The sequence below is a fragment of the Spodoptera frugiperda genome, chromosome 7, assembly GCF_023101765.2.
Source record: "Spodoptera frugiperda isolate SF20-4 chromosome 7, AGI-APGP_CSIRO_Sfru_2.0, whole genome shotgun sequence".
NCBI lineage: Eukaryota > Metazoa > Arthropoda > Insecta > Lepidoptera > Noctuidae > Spodoptera > Spodoptera frugiperda.
In genome coordinates, this window is record NC_064218.1 from 2,119,492 (window position 1) to 2,133,399 (window position 13,908).

The following is a 13,908-nucleotide window of genomic DNA, read 5'->3' on the forward strand; positions in this document are numbered from 1 at the left end:
TGCATAGAATCAGATATGTGTCAGTTAAAATCTTAGCTCGGTATAGCTGAGGGCAACAACCGGAATTATTATAATTGACGGGAAGGAAAAAATGCAAAACGGCGGAGGTCGGCCCTGCTCGTTAATACAATATGTAAATTTTGTCTATCCCAAGGTTCGCTGATTGCGATAAGACCGCCCCAGTAAATTACCATTTTATAATATTTCTTATATTTCTATGTATATCTTTGTAATATTTTACTGTGTATTAATGTAAGATTTTGTATTTTTTGAAGCGCAATATCAAATTGAACGCGTTTTTGTAGAATCAGGATATTTAGATACTATCTTTAACCGAATTAAAAAAGGAGTATCTCGCGTTTGGCTGATCCGATTTTGATCTGGTTTTCAGCATAGTATTTTCCAGACTTTAGTTTTAGGTACCTGACCTTAAAAATAGACTTAAACTTTTAAAGACCGTTCCCTTTTTTTTAAGTTTTAATATTATTCAACCAATAAATTCAACTAAAACAGATAACTAACATTTCGAATTTACTATCTAAAATAATATTGTAAATATCTCGCTCGCACTGCAACCACACGACGAGATAGCTGACTAATTAATGATTCATTAATGATGTCCGCTGTACGAGTTTGCAGCACCTGTGTTGCGCTGATCCTGTGGGGATGATGATGACCTTATTTTGACCCTGTGCCCTAAATATGTCACGTTTTGAACTAAACTTTGACTGCACGGTTGGTGCGGTGGCTGGGTAATGCCGTAATATCGATTCCCGCACGGAGCAACTCTTTGTGTGATCCACAAATTGTTGTTTCGGGTCTGGGTGTCATGTGCAAGTGAAATTGTATGTTTGTAAACGCACCCACGACACAGGAGAAAATCCTAATGTGGGGCAACGTTTAAAAAAAACTGTGTTACGGTAATATAAGTTTTTAAACTGACATGTAGAAAGGATGGATGAAACCACATTTACGAAAGAAATATACAAGGCGAATATGAGTGAGTCCGTCGGTAGAGGGCGCCCCAGACGGACATATAGCGACCAGATTGGCGATATATTAAAAAAGAGCCAAATTAAAAGTACCTTTAACCGACGAGCTTGCACGAAAAGACTGATGACTGTTGATGAAACGAAAGAAGTGTGTAAGAACCGTGGCAATTGGCGTTCCATTGTCTCTGCCTACCCCCATGGGAGACAGGCGTAAGGTTATGTACGTATGTAAACTGACATGGTCACTTTATTGTTAGTGCAAAGTAGAATTTAAAACGGGATATTTATCATGTGTATTAATTTCAATGAGTTTCTGATATTTCGGCACTGTTGCAGCAACCGTTCTAATGATAATGTGTTTAGTGCTTTGGTGGTTGAGTTGCAAACTATGTGGATAAGCGGTTTGATCCTTGAGTTAAGTTATTATTGAGTCAAGTCAGAATACCTCTGTATTCTTAGAAGAACGAAGTCTTGACTTTTAGGGTTCTCAGAATGCGTTTGGCTTCCAACAATCATATTCATTGGTACACATAGCTTAGCACTGGTTGAGGCGGACTTAGCTACGCTATGTTTTTTTTATGGAAAGATGTGTGCTATGGATGGCTTCCTTACTATCGATAAATCGCATACTCAAGCTGGGCAACTTCGTAGCATAGCTACATAGCACATTACTGGTGGAAAATAATCCCTTACTATCTAAAAAGTGAAGGACTTTCATAGTATTATCTACATATCCTATTATTATTAAAAACACTATAACAATAACAATTACAATTTCATTTCTAAACGTACAACTTTAAGTACTATCCCCTAATTACCACTTAATTCTAATGTTCATTCCCAACGATGTGTAATGCGATCCCCCTTTTTGTGAACAACCTTACGTAAGATCCCAAATATGGTTCGGTTTGAATTACTCTCAAGGCACTGAATAGAAAGGATCAGCCTGAAATGGGATACGCATACATCCACACATGATCCATCTTTATATATAGATAGTTTAATCTTAGTTCTAGGTCGTGTGAAAGAGGTTTTTTCTATTGAAATAGAGATAAGGATTGTGGTGTTGTTTTTACGCGTGTTTTTGATAGGCGATAGGTTTCTTTTGTGGTTTGTCGATGATAGGCTATCGTTAGGCCTGTCGTATCAAATAAAACTGATAAATGATAAGTTCTGTGGCTTTGTACGAGTTTGCGAGATCGAAACGAGATCGCGGTCGGCGCGCTGTCATTGGAGCCGGTTAATCTGAGATGCCGAACGCAGTCTCGTTATGATAGAGACCATCCCTCTCGGCTAGTATCTAGTTTAATGAGGTATTGTTTTGTTTGTTATAGAAAATATTCAGCAATAAGTGTCAATAGTATTAGTTTTTGAATTCAATATTTGACTAAGTACCGCTATTGCACTTTCAATAATAATAACGTCGTGATCTTATATGTACATCATTTGTATATATTTATTTATAACACTCTGACATTTAGTTTAATGAGGTATTGTTAAGTTTGATAGAGAAAATATTCAGCAATAAGTATCTATAGCAGTAGTTTTCGTATTAGATATTTTGCTAGGTACTGCTTCTGCATCAAGCCCTTGATCCATCCGCCTAACCCCAGCCTCCTAAGGTGGTTGTCGAGGCTGTTGGGTATTAATCCGTTGGCCGACACGACTATCGGCACAACGATAGCCGAATCCACATTCCACATGTCATCATTATTATTAGTATGTACAGTATTGTGAAATTGTATTTCATGTATGGGTGATAATTTCAAACACATCATCAGGATAAATCCTTATTGATGTATAAAAATAAATAGATATTCTAACAAATAAACAAAGCCCTCAATATAATTTATGAAAAAGAGTGCGATCGGCAAAAACGGACCCACCAGCAATTTTAGTATAACTTTTCGAATAAACAATCGTTAAAAAAATATTCAGTGAACATAAAAAACGCATTATATTTACAACACGAAGCAATCGTCGGTACAATTTGTTTGCTTCGAAATCGTTCCCAGCTGCCAAATATAAAAACTTTGCGAAACTTGGCAGATCAATAGAATATCTGGTATTCAGTGTACGGCGACCAACAGATTTGCTAAAAACTTTTATACTACGACTTTATGAAAAGTAAAATACTTTGTACTCCACTGTTTTATCGACGAGAAATATTCAAGTTTAGTTTGTAATATTAGTTGGGAAAGTTCCGTGTTTCGAAGTATTGGCGCGGTAAGCGTTCATGAGTTACAAAATGCAATCAGTAAGAAATTTTAATTCTGAGATTCTGGTGATCAGTGTTTGACTTTGGACTATCTTGTATATTTTTTTTAGAGGGGAACATCATCCAATGTCTTCTCCCGCCTAGAGTAGATAGAGTATCAAACTATTACTGACTAAAAACCACCCGTTCCTACTTTTGCACTTCGAGTCGGAGTCCTGGTAACCCGCTAGGTAGTCTCCAGCTCCGGAACTATCTTATACATAAGAGCAGTGGTTTCCAAAGTCCAGACAGGCCTACAACCTATCTAAATTAAGTTCCTAAAGTCAGGACCCACCAATATGAAAAATAAAATACAGAACGGTTGGTTAATATGTCTTTAGTTAATATCTCTAAAGGGTTAGGACCCATAGTTTGAGAAACCCTGCATTAGAGGTCAAAGGTGAGGCAAGTGAATTATAATTTATCACAAACTATCCAATTTTTATCAAATACGCAGTCCATAGTTATGTTGGCTCTTACATCGGAAAAATGGCCCAATTTATAACTTGCATCTTATTACAATTCGAAGAAATATCAGTGAAAAATAGATATCACATTTAATATAGGGCATCCCATAACTTTCTTCGAGGAACCAATGGCGTCATACTATATATTAGTTATCTCAGTCCCGAGTCTCGGTGCATTAGTTCATAGATACCAACATCCGAATGACAATTGACAAGTGATGTGCATGTATATCTGACAGATGGATTCTCTAGTGGTCAAGCAAGATGTCCGTTATATTAATGGCATTGTAGTTTACTGGTAACATATGGAATGATTTACATGACTTTGTATGGTGTTTAGTTTTAAGACAAAGTATGCATTAAATGGAGTATCAACCAGGGTTACATGACATTTATGTTTTTTTTTACTAGCTGTTAACTTGTGATTTGCAAGAAAGTGAAAATAAGTTCATACTTATGACACCCAGACCCAAAACAACAATTGATTTGTGGATCACACAAAGAGTTGTTTGGTGCGAGAATTGAACCTGGCACACGTTGCGCGGTAGCCGGTTGCCCAGCAACCACACCAACAGTGCAGGCTTATACATTTACACAGTAACGTTATTGTAACAATGAACCTATCGTACCTCACTCAAATACACAAGAGGACAAGTTATTTAGAGTGCATAGACCCACTTTCTAATACAATCTCAATAAACATCTAAATTCCATTCCAAAATAGATATAAGGCCTAGATTGCACTAACCACAACTAGACAACCACAATTGATGGTCATTTAAATAGTAAATCAGCGTTTAAAGCCTTAAGGCATAGCCTGAACAATAAACAACGCAGCAATCATAAATAAAGTTAGAGACTAGACTCAAGGGACCATTAAACGAATTAAGATACAAAGACCAAACTCGTGTATAAATCTTGCAGGCGTGATAAAGTTTAATGTTGCTAATAATTCGTCCGAACACAATAAGGAACGCACTCTCGCATTTTGAAGCGTCGCCAACAGTTGTTTAGGCCAAGTAGACGGCTGAAAGCTTTGTACGTGTGCATGCATTTCTCCTTTTTCCACCCTTCGTCCTACAGAAATGTGATGCGAAAGCAAGACAGCGTTTGGCTGCACGAAATTGTGATTTCTGGAAGATTTTGCTGATTTTTACGTGCTTTTAGTACATAACTATTAAAGAAACTGCAATTTCATCTACTTATAGTCTAACTGCTGATTTTAATAAACAATCTCCATCCAAAATCTTTAGATTAAGATCGATTTTTTACATTAGTTCTAAGAGAAGATACTCTATAAAACTGATGTAAAAACCGATTCACAAATGAAGACCGTCCTAAAGAATTTGGATCGGTTATTGAAATTAGCAGTAAATGACTGATCCAAGATTAAAAAAATGTGAGATAGGCTAGAGACAGTCTAATAGGCATGACAAGACATTGTTTGTTATAAACTACGGTACCCGAAAAAGCAAACAAATACAACTAACAGTACTTCATTTCTAATGTGCCAGTATATTAATATAATAACAATACTTAGTCCAACCCAAGGATCATACCAAAACTATCCAGTCCTTTCATATCCACCTATCCTTTACTCTGCGTACCTAAGCATGCTGTTCTCAGTTCATAGTGCAGTGTCGCATAACACTCAAGTAGCTAGCTTGATTAGGGAAGCAATTCTGCTAATGCGGGCTCTAGCTTCAGAATCTAGTTACAATGATGTTCCATACTAATGCCTCTATACCACTTAAAGTCTTATAGTGATCTCCAAGCTTAGAATTACGTATGTTTAAGTTGATGTATGGTGTTTTAGTTAGTGGATTGTGGTGTAGTGAATTAGTACAATTCGAAATTATAATTTTGTACATTTTAATGGTATAAGCTGGTAAACGAGCAGACGGATTACCTGATGGTAAGCAATCGTCGCTGTCCATGGACACCCAAAACACCAGAGGCGGGAAAAATGCGTTGTAGGCCTTTTTGGGGGGTTAGGAATTTAAGGGTTGTTAGGGAAGATTGTGAAAATTGTTCGGTCTCCGGTAACCTCACTCACACAACGCAAGCGTTGTTTCACGTCAGTTTTCTGTAAATCCGTGGTAGCATTTTAGTCAAACCGACCCATTTGTGCCGAAGCATAGCTCTCCCACACTTTCAAAGTTATAAAAATACTACTGTCTTACGGTGAAGAAAACTTAACTTATATTTTAATTATGAGTGCAATGGACCAGCCGCCTTGAATAAGCGCGGTGATTAATGCGATGAGCATTTTCCTTGTAAGAAGAATGTTAGTTTACAAACTGATATTAAATAACTTCTACTTAGTCTTTCCAGGAACAAAGTCATAATGTCATGTTAAAACTACAAAATTCAACATGTTTTTATTTTTGATTCAGTTACACCTATAAAGTAACGGTCCCTATTTTTATGTGAGTAAACGTATAAAATATAACATTTTATAGGGTCCGGCTAATAAAGTTAGTGAGACGTACGTTATACTGACTCGGTATACGCGCAGACTCAGATTGATATCTCGACCTCAGCTAGGGTTGTCCGGAGTTCCCCTGTTCACCCTTTTTCATTTTGAAATTTAAAATTGTAAAATGATGACATTTATAATTATGCCATTTATATCGTTATTAAGCTGACGACGGCAGAATACAATTGGCCTTATTTTTCTTGTGGAAGGACTTCTAAGGAATAATTTAAGTAATCATTAAATGACTCTGAACTCGACAGTAAGTGACACATGTAATGCACCTGAAACTTTTGATCTGCGATCTTCAACCAGCTTACTAAACGTAGAGATAACATCAAAACCCTTTACCACGTCGTTCATGATAATACGTATTTGAGCAATATACGCAGAAACGAGTAGTACTACAATTCTAAGCTTAGTTTCCTAAAAAATCTACTACACCATTTTCCAAGCAACAGTTAACCCACCCTGAAAAACAGGGCCAATGGAATTTCAACCTTTCTTCAATTGAATTTTTTAATCCGATCCCAACGTTCTGAGGTCGCCTTTACGCATGTAACTGAGTATGTACAACCCTAATCGTGTCTAAAACCAGGGAAATTGAGATATAAAACTGTGAGATAAAGGGGAAACCTGACGACGGGTAAGGGCTAGTTTAAAAACATTTTCTATTAAATTTTTAGGTTTTGTCAACTAGACCAGGAACTATACCAATAACTTTGCTTTACGTTTAAAGTAGGTAATCGAAATGAGAGCGTGTTCGGCGCTCTGATTGGTTGGTTCATTCGCGCTGGTTAATCAAAACGCCAAATGCGCTCATTTCTCTTTCATTCAACGTAAAGCAAATTCGTAATAAGGGTACTGCTTTGAGATCGCCAACTCTTGTTCTTGGTCTCTTCTTATAGGTTCTTTTTGCGTATTTTAAAATTGTATACTAAATACAGACATATAAATTGATAGGCAAAAGTCGCAACTGAAAAAATAAAATTATTCTTGTAGGTATTTCATTTTCAGTTACGAAAAAAAAGCAACCACCAAATCGTAGTAAGATGAAAATCACTTCGAGGAAACCCATTAACTATTATAAAAATCATCAATTCTTCGATATTAACTCCCATTATTCATTATTCAAGGGTCCCAAGCCAATTTACGCATGGTAACAAAAAGAAAAAAAAATAGCGAAAGGTAATTTTATGAAATGGGCTATTTTAGCTGCCATAGATAATGTTATGATGGACGCGCAAAAGGGACAATCAGCTAGTACCTGCAACCTCTTTTCTACATAACAAGGATATTGGGTTTTTACCCAATTTCCTACAGAAACTACATTCTTATTTGTTAGTGTATGGAAACAGGAAGTTTTCCTTACTCTGTACCTTTTTACTTGTTGATTTTTAAAAGGATGTAAACGTTGTGTGTGCGCTGAAGTAAAGAGTCTTAGACTTAATTGCTTTAATACTTGTTTTGGACTTAAAATACTGTTCTTGGTTACATTAATTGTGTACGTATATTATTATTGGCCATTATTTCGGCCGCACCGCATAAATGGGATGCAGCAATGGGCGGGAGCAAATTACCCAATGCCTTCTCCCCCCTTGGGTGAGGCAAGAGAGAGTATGAGACTCTTACTGAATAAAAACCACTCCGTTCCTACTCCTGCTTTGAGCCAGAGCCCCGGTAACCCGTTAGGTAATCCGCAGCTCCGATTATTCTTGGCACTTGACACTGACATGGTGATCGAACAAATTGATAGTGATGAGCATGGAAGTTATTTAAGTCTATTTTGGTCTTAAACCAAGAAAAGAAGTTATATCAAACACTCCTATAATTTTTGTAGAATAGCCAAATTCATATTTGAAGTTAGCCAACCCAAAACCACACATCAGCACTCACAATGAACCTTAATCAAAAAGTTTAATGTCATTAATCACGATATACATCAGCCACCAGACGTCTCCTACTGAAAATAGCACTCTACTATAGCTTTCAGAACAACCAGTTGCAAAATAGTCAAATAATTTTATTACAAATTTCGTGAGACATACGAAATTAATTATTATGTAGAGATATGAGCCTCTAGCATGGCTTGAAACTAGTCGAGTTCCTCGTCAAACAGTTACGTAAGTAAGCCGATGAAATAATAATAAAAATTAAACACACACAATTACATAACAAATCAACCACCAACTACATTGACAAGTCCTTAACAGTCGAAGATTCAGCTGTGGCTACACTTGAGGTAGCCGTCAGTGTATCCTCTACCTCTCAATCAAGTCTAGCAAGTGACTTATATGGTCGGGTAAGCAATGGACGGACACCGCTGCGACTGTGCAAATTGTACTGGAAACGTGCCAAGAGATTCTAAAGTGGTTAGGTATGTCTTCCAGTGTGGGACATTAAGCATCGACGGTTTAAATGGTGGATTTATGTTTTTTAAAAGTGTTGGTGCCGTGAATTTGTTGGAGAAATTTAAAAATATCAGTTACTGTGATAAAATTGTAAAGAAGGATTGTTGTAGGTAACTCAATGAAAGTTTGTTGCGTATTATGCATGATTGAGTAACTTTATGACTATTGAAATATTAAGTAACTTATAAACACAAATGGTGAAAAGTGGGTATATTGTATAGCGACATCACGTGCCGTAATGTGCATCTCTGCCTACGCCTTCGGGGATAAAATATTAAGTTTTAATTACTGAGTCGGCTAAAATTCTTATTTAATTTTGGAGGATGGAGGTTTATCTAAGTGGAAGAAAGAACAAGATATTACAATTACAAAATAAAAAATAAAAGAAATCAAGAACCTTTTCATCCAGTTTCCCCTACATCACATCACACACAGGACATTATTCCACGTCAGTCACACAGTTGAACTGAACAATAGGAAAATATTTTCTATCTCCCATGGACCATTTTCCGATATCATCTAAACTAAGGCACACGTCACTGGCATTTGACGTTTGAACGTGACAGGTGTCACCGTCCACCGTAGCTTCGGCACGGGTCCAATTTTTTTGCATAAGGCTTAGGCTTCACTACCGTTTTTCGTGCGATCGGTTACCATACGCGCACGCACTACGGTTTTAATACACGCGAAACTATAGTCGTGACTTTAAAATGTAAAGCTGAGGTCGCACTATGGTTTTTTCGAGAATGGTTACTGAAAAACTGCTCGAGACGTATGTATTACGGTTATAAAGTACGAAATCAAACGAACTATTTTCAACTCTAAGACTTTTTTTCGCGACAGTTTTGTAACATTTTACAGATTTAAAATCAGTCGCGATAAAACCGCAAGTGCGGCCGTTTACGACATTACGTGGTTGAAAACCGCTTAAAACCATATAGTGTGATAAGTTTAAGTATTATTTAATAATTAAACTAACGATACCTATTAGTATAGCTCATCTTTTCTTGTGTGTTCTAGAATGCGGTGTGTCCGTATAGTAGCCCGTAGTTCCGGCTATAGTGATTAAAATTGACACAATTATGTTTAGCTAGCTAGTTTTATAATAAAATCTAGATATAATAAAAATAACATAACAATAAGTTTAACTCCATATCTGCCTGTCTACCTCCAGTGTAACGTTTTTACACAAACAATAGCCACGGAACTTGGAAAAGAATTCATAGCTCTCACTCCTACGCTCCTACGTTCAACACTATGGCTGTTTCCGAACATTGTCTGCAGTAACTGGGACGCGAGCGGTATCTATAGACATCCTGACTTCACCCTCCAAGCTTTTAAACTAACTTCCTACCTATCTATTTGTTCAAAGACTTGCCAGCGAATGATGAATACGTTTGAGTGGTGGAATTTTCACCACTTCATACTTATGTGTGGGGGAATTTGAATTTGAAATGAGTGGTCCCAATCCAGTTTGGAATTTGATTGTGTTACTGTTACATACGTGTTCGTTCGATTGTGTGTTTAAGAGAGAGAGGGAGATAGAGAATGGTTTCAAAGAAGAGATGCGAGTGTTCGATGTGTGTGTTTTATAACGGTGGTTGTTGACAGTTTGGGCGTAATTCAGTGTTCAAAGACTAATTAGACATTTCTAAATTGAACTTTATATTGAAAGATCTATGGTTTAGTTTTGAATGTAACGTAAATTTTAATATAAATAGGAACTGAAAAACTATCCCAAGAGCAGTTCTTAAAAGATTTAGAAAAAGAAAGAAACCTTTTAAGAATTTCTTTAAGCAATAACAAGGTTATGATTATAGTAAGTGCCTGTTAATATTGTCTGAGCAATAGATCTTCTAACAAGTTATTACGACATCTGATCCAATCATATTTTGATGTAATCGTAGACATAAATGTGATTGATCCATCCATCTAGGATCAGTCGTAAGATTGAGTTTTTCGATTTTCCAATGTCTTAAAGGTCTTTTGAGATTTGACCTAAAAATTACGAGAATAGGTTAACTTAAATGGGAACGTTTTAACGAACTATCACCCATTGCTTACACCTCATCTTTAGAAAACAACATTGTATTAAAAGATATTATAATTTCATTGTTCTATGTGGAGGACTAAGAGAGAGGCCTTTGTTCAGCAGTGGACGTCTTCCGACTGATGTTGATGATGATGATGGTTTCGTTGTTATATTACAATGTAACTGCCCCGTGGATGACTGGGGCTCCGGCTGGAAAAGCAGAAGCAGGAACGGGGTGGTTTTTAGTCAGTAAGATTCTTACACTCCCTCTCGCCTCGCCTAAGGCGGGAGAATTGATTGGATGATTTTGTTCCTTCAAAAAATAGGCTGTAACTATAAATTTATTTAAGACTAGACTAATTAATCTCCGTATAGAAGCACTTTGTCCATTAACTTAGCTTCATTAATTAGTTGTAATGTTATTAACATGTTAGCCAAATTGCTAACGTTCAATCATTATTTAATTAATCACTGAATATTCTGAGATTAGTTTAGTATTAAGTGGACTCTTGTTAGCAAAATTGTGCTAAATAATAAAAAATAGCCACTTTTGAATATATAAGCCTCAATTAAAAAATCGTTTATTTGTAACGAATTTTAATTATACTGCTGGAATGCTGCTTATGAATATGAGCTTCTTGCATGGCTTGAAACTAGTCGAGATCCTCGTCAAACAATTACGTGAGTCAGCCGATAACATAATAATTAACGAATTTTAATTGTTTATTATAATACATTATTATATTTTAGACAGTTTCCTCCTATTAATACCAAATTTTAATATTAGACCTGACATGATCATCGTACTTAAACTACCGCCAAGCATTCCTTTAAAAAGCATATTATTGTAATCAAAATCAATAGGGATGATAACGGGGTATGAAAATTAAAATCTGTTTAGTCCGTCAGTTTGGTAATGAAAAAATATTAGACGCGTATTTTTTTTAAGTTTGTCATATAAGATAAAAAATTCGTATCAAATATTTTAAAATAATCGACCATTAAAATAAAAATTAGTCACCCTATTCAGCCGTGTTTGAAATAAAAGCGCCTGATTCATATTCACTATCTTTCTCAGAACGCCAACTTCACCACGCAAAAATAATAATGGCGCATAATATTTTTTCAAGAACTAATTACAAAATGAATATCACGTTCAAAAAGCAAGATAGCTTTCCCACTAGCCTTATAATAGCCCTAACATTTACCATCGGGATAAAGGCGAGACCACACGAACGGGGAACAATTAAAATAAAACATCTGTGTTCCGCAAGAATTTAAAACACTGGCTGCATGTAATTAATGTTGCTCTACAAATTGGCGACTCGATCTACAGTGTGTGCCAGCCTTTAGGGTGGGGTGCTAGTTGCAGCGTACTGGAAAGTTCTGGATGAATTCTTGTTCAGAAATACTGAGAAATTTGATGTTTTTTTAATGATATTAGCTGGTAAAGGAGCAAACGAATTACCTGATGGTAAGCAATCACTGCCGCCCATGGACAACCGAACCACCAGAAACTGAAAAATCGGGAATTGGTACAAATCCCGGATAGAGAGGGTTGTTTTTCCCACTAATAGATGCAATACAGTGCCAATGTGTTGGGACTTCGGTAACAGTTCCAGTAGTGGAGGTTTCTCACTTATCCAGGTTCCACTTAATCAAGTTTTATGTAATAGATACTGTATTTGGAATGATATGTATGTATATGGACCGAATTGAAAAACGGCAAAGGAAAAGTAATATTTGTTTAAACTGTTTAACGCAATATTTATTGTAATTATAATGATTATTTAACACCAATGTGTGAGCACTAGAGCATGAAGGTTTTACCCATAGTTTAGTGTAAATTGGGTTTTTCAATTGTGTTTTTTCCAATTATGAGTATTTTTTGTGTTCCAAATCTCGTGACATTACAATGTAAATATCACAACCGCTTCGGTACAACAATCAACTACCGTACTTAACTTAAAATATAAAACACAATTCATGAATAAGGTTTAGTACTAAGTACTGAATTTTTATTTATTTTGTAATTATATTACGTATTTCGTGCCAGGCCCAAATCCTTTTGGAGGGACGAACTCGTCGTCTGTGACAAGGATTGGCCGCAAAAAGCTTTAAACACAGAGGAATGGAAGGAGGGCAGAGAAGCCTTTGCCCTGCAGTGGGACGATCATGGCTGAAATCTAAATCTAATCTAATATCCTGCGTTAGATACCATCCTGTAATTTGTTTATTATTTTTTCTTGTCTCACATTCTTGTCTTCTCTTCTCTCACATTATCCTCTATTTCATTGTCTGGACTTTAAAAGAGACTATAACCTCTGAGTTTGTTTCGGCATTTCTTCTCAGAGTAGTCGGATAGGAAATGCCGGCCTCATCTAGCTATTTGAAATATTGACGTGTAAAAGTGTTATTTTATAACCTATTTACAGAATTGTAATTTCCCTTAATTTTATGCATTCTCGCTGCAAGTAAAGCCACACACAGCTATTGTGTAACAGATAGGAATTTAGGCCAAACGATGCGATGTAGCTGGGATGCGTTATTTATTCCGATTTACGTACAAACCACTGGCCTTCTCGCTGCAACACTATTTCACTCTAAATGCCGTTTACGGCTTAAATAAACGTATTTCGTTAATGGCTTAGTGACAAGTTTGATAGTGCGAATTGTAGCGGTTGAGCCGCTGTCAGTTTTCCCTGCTTATTGCTTGGGTAAATTGTTGTTTGGTGGGTATTGTTCGTCTTGTTTGAAGGTAATGTTGCGTGATATTTAATGATCGTAATGAGGTGACGATTTTTGCTTGAAGGACTGTTTTGATAAGAAGACTCTTTTAAGTGTGAGAGAGCATGCTTCGGCAATAATGGACCGGGTCGACTGGAGTATGACCCTGCCTCACGGTAAACCGAAGTACAAATGCTAAGTAAGCCGAGCCATACACTGAACACAATTCCGTGCTACTACTGAAAACCTTTAAAAAAACTGACAAACGCCTATCAATATTTGGCCGATCTGAGAACCGAACCCGAGACCTCTTGCCCGGCAGTCGCAGTTGCGACCACTCGACCGATGACACAGTATCTACTTATGTGAGGATGAATGTTTCGTTTATTGCACTTGGCTTACACAGCTTATCTTATTTGTACAGATTTTTTGTAGATTAACATGGATCAAAATCATAAAAAGATAGATGAACTAGACCCACACAATACACTTGGGGTCACAGAAATGGTTTTAGATTATTGCGCGTTGGGCTGACCGATTTTGATA

The 13,908-nt window shown here is 36.5% G+C and overlaps 2 protein-coding genes across 3 annotated transcripts in view; one reads left to right on the forward strand and one right to left on the reverse strand.

Moving 5' to 3' along the window:
- LOC118265648 (hemicentin-2) overlaps positions 1–13,908 on the forward strand; it is a 307,809-nt gene that overhangs the window by 167,400 nt on the left and 126,501 nt on the right. The gene's annotated exons all lie outside the window — the stretch shown is intronic.
- Positions 1–13,908, reverse strand: part of LOC118265647 (major myo-inositol transporter IolT-like) — a 38,583-nt gene that overhangs the window by 18,472 nt on the left and 6,203 nt on the right. The window lies entirely within an intron of this gene.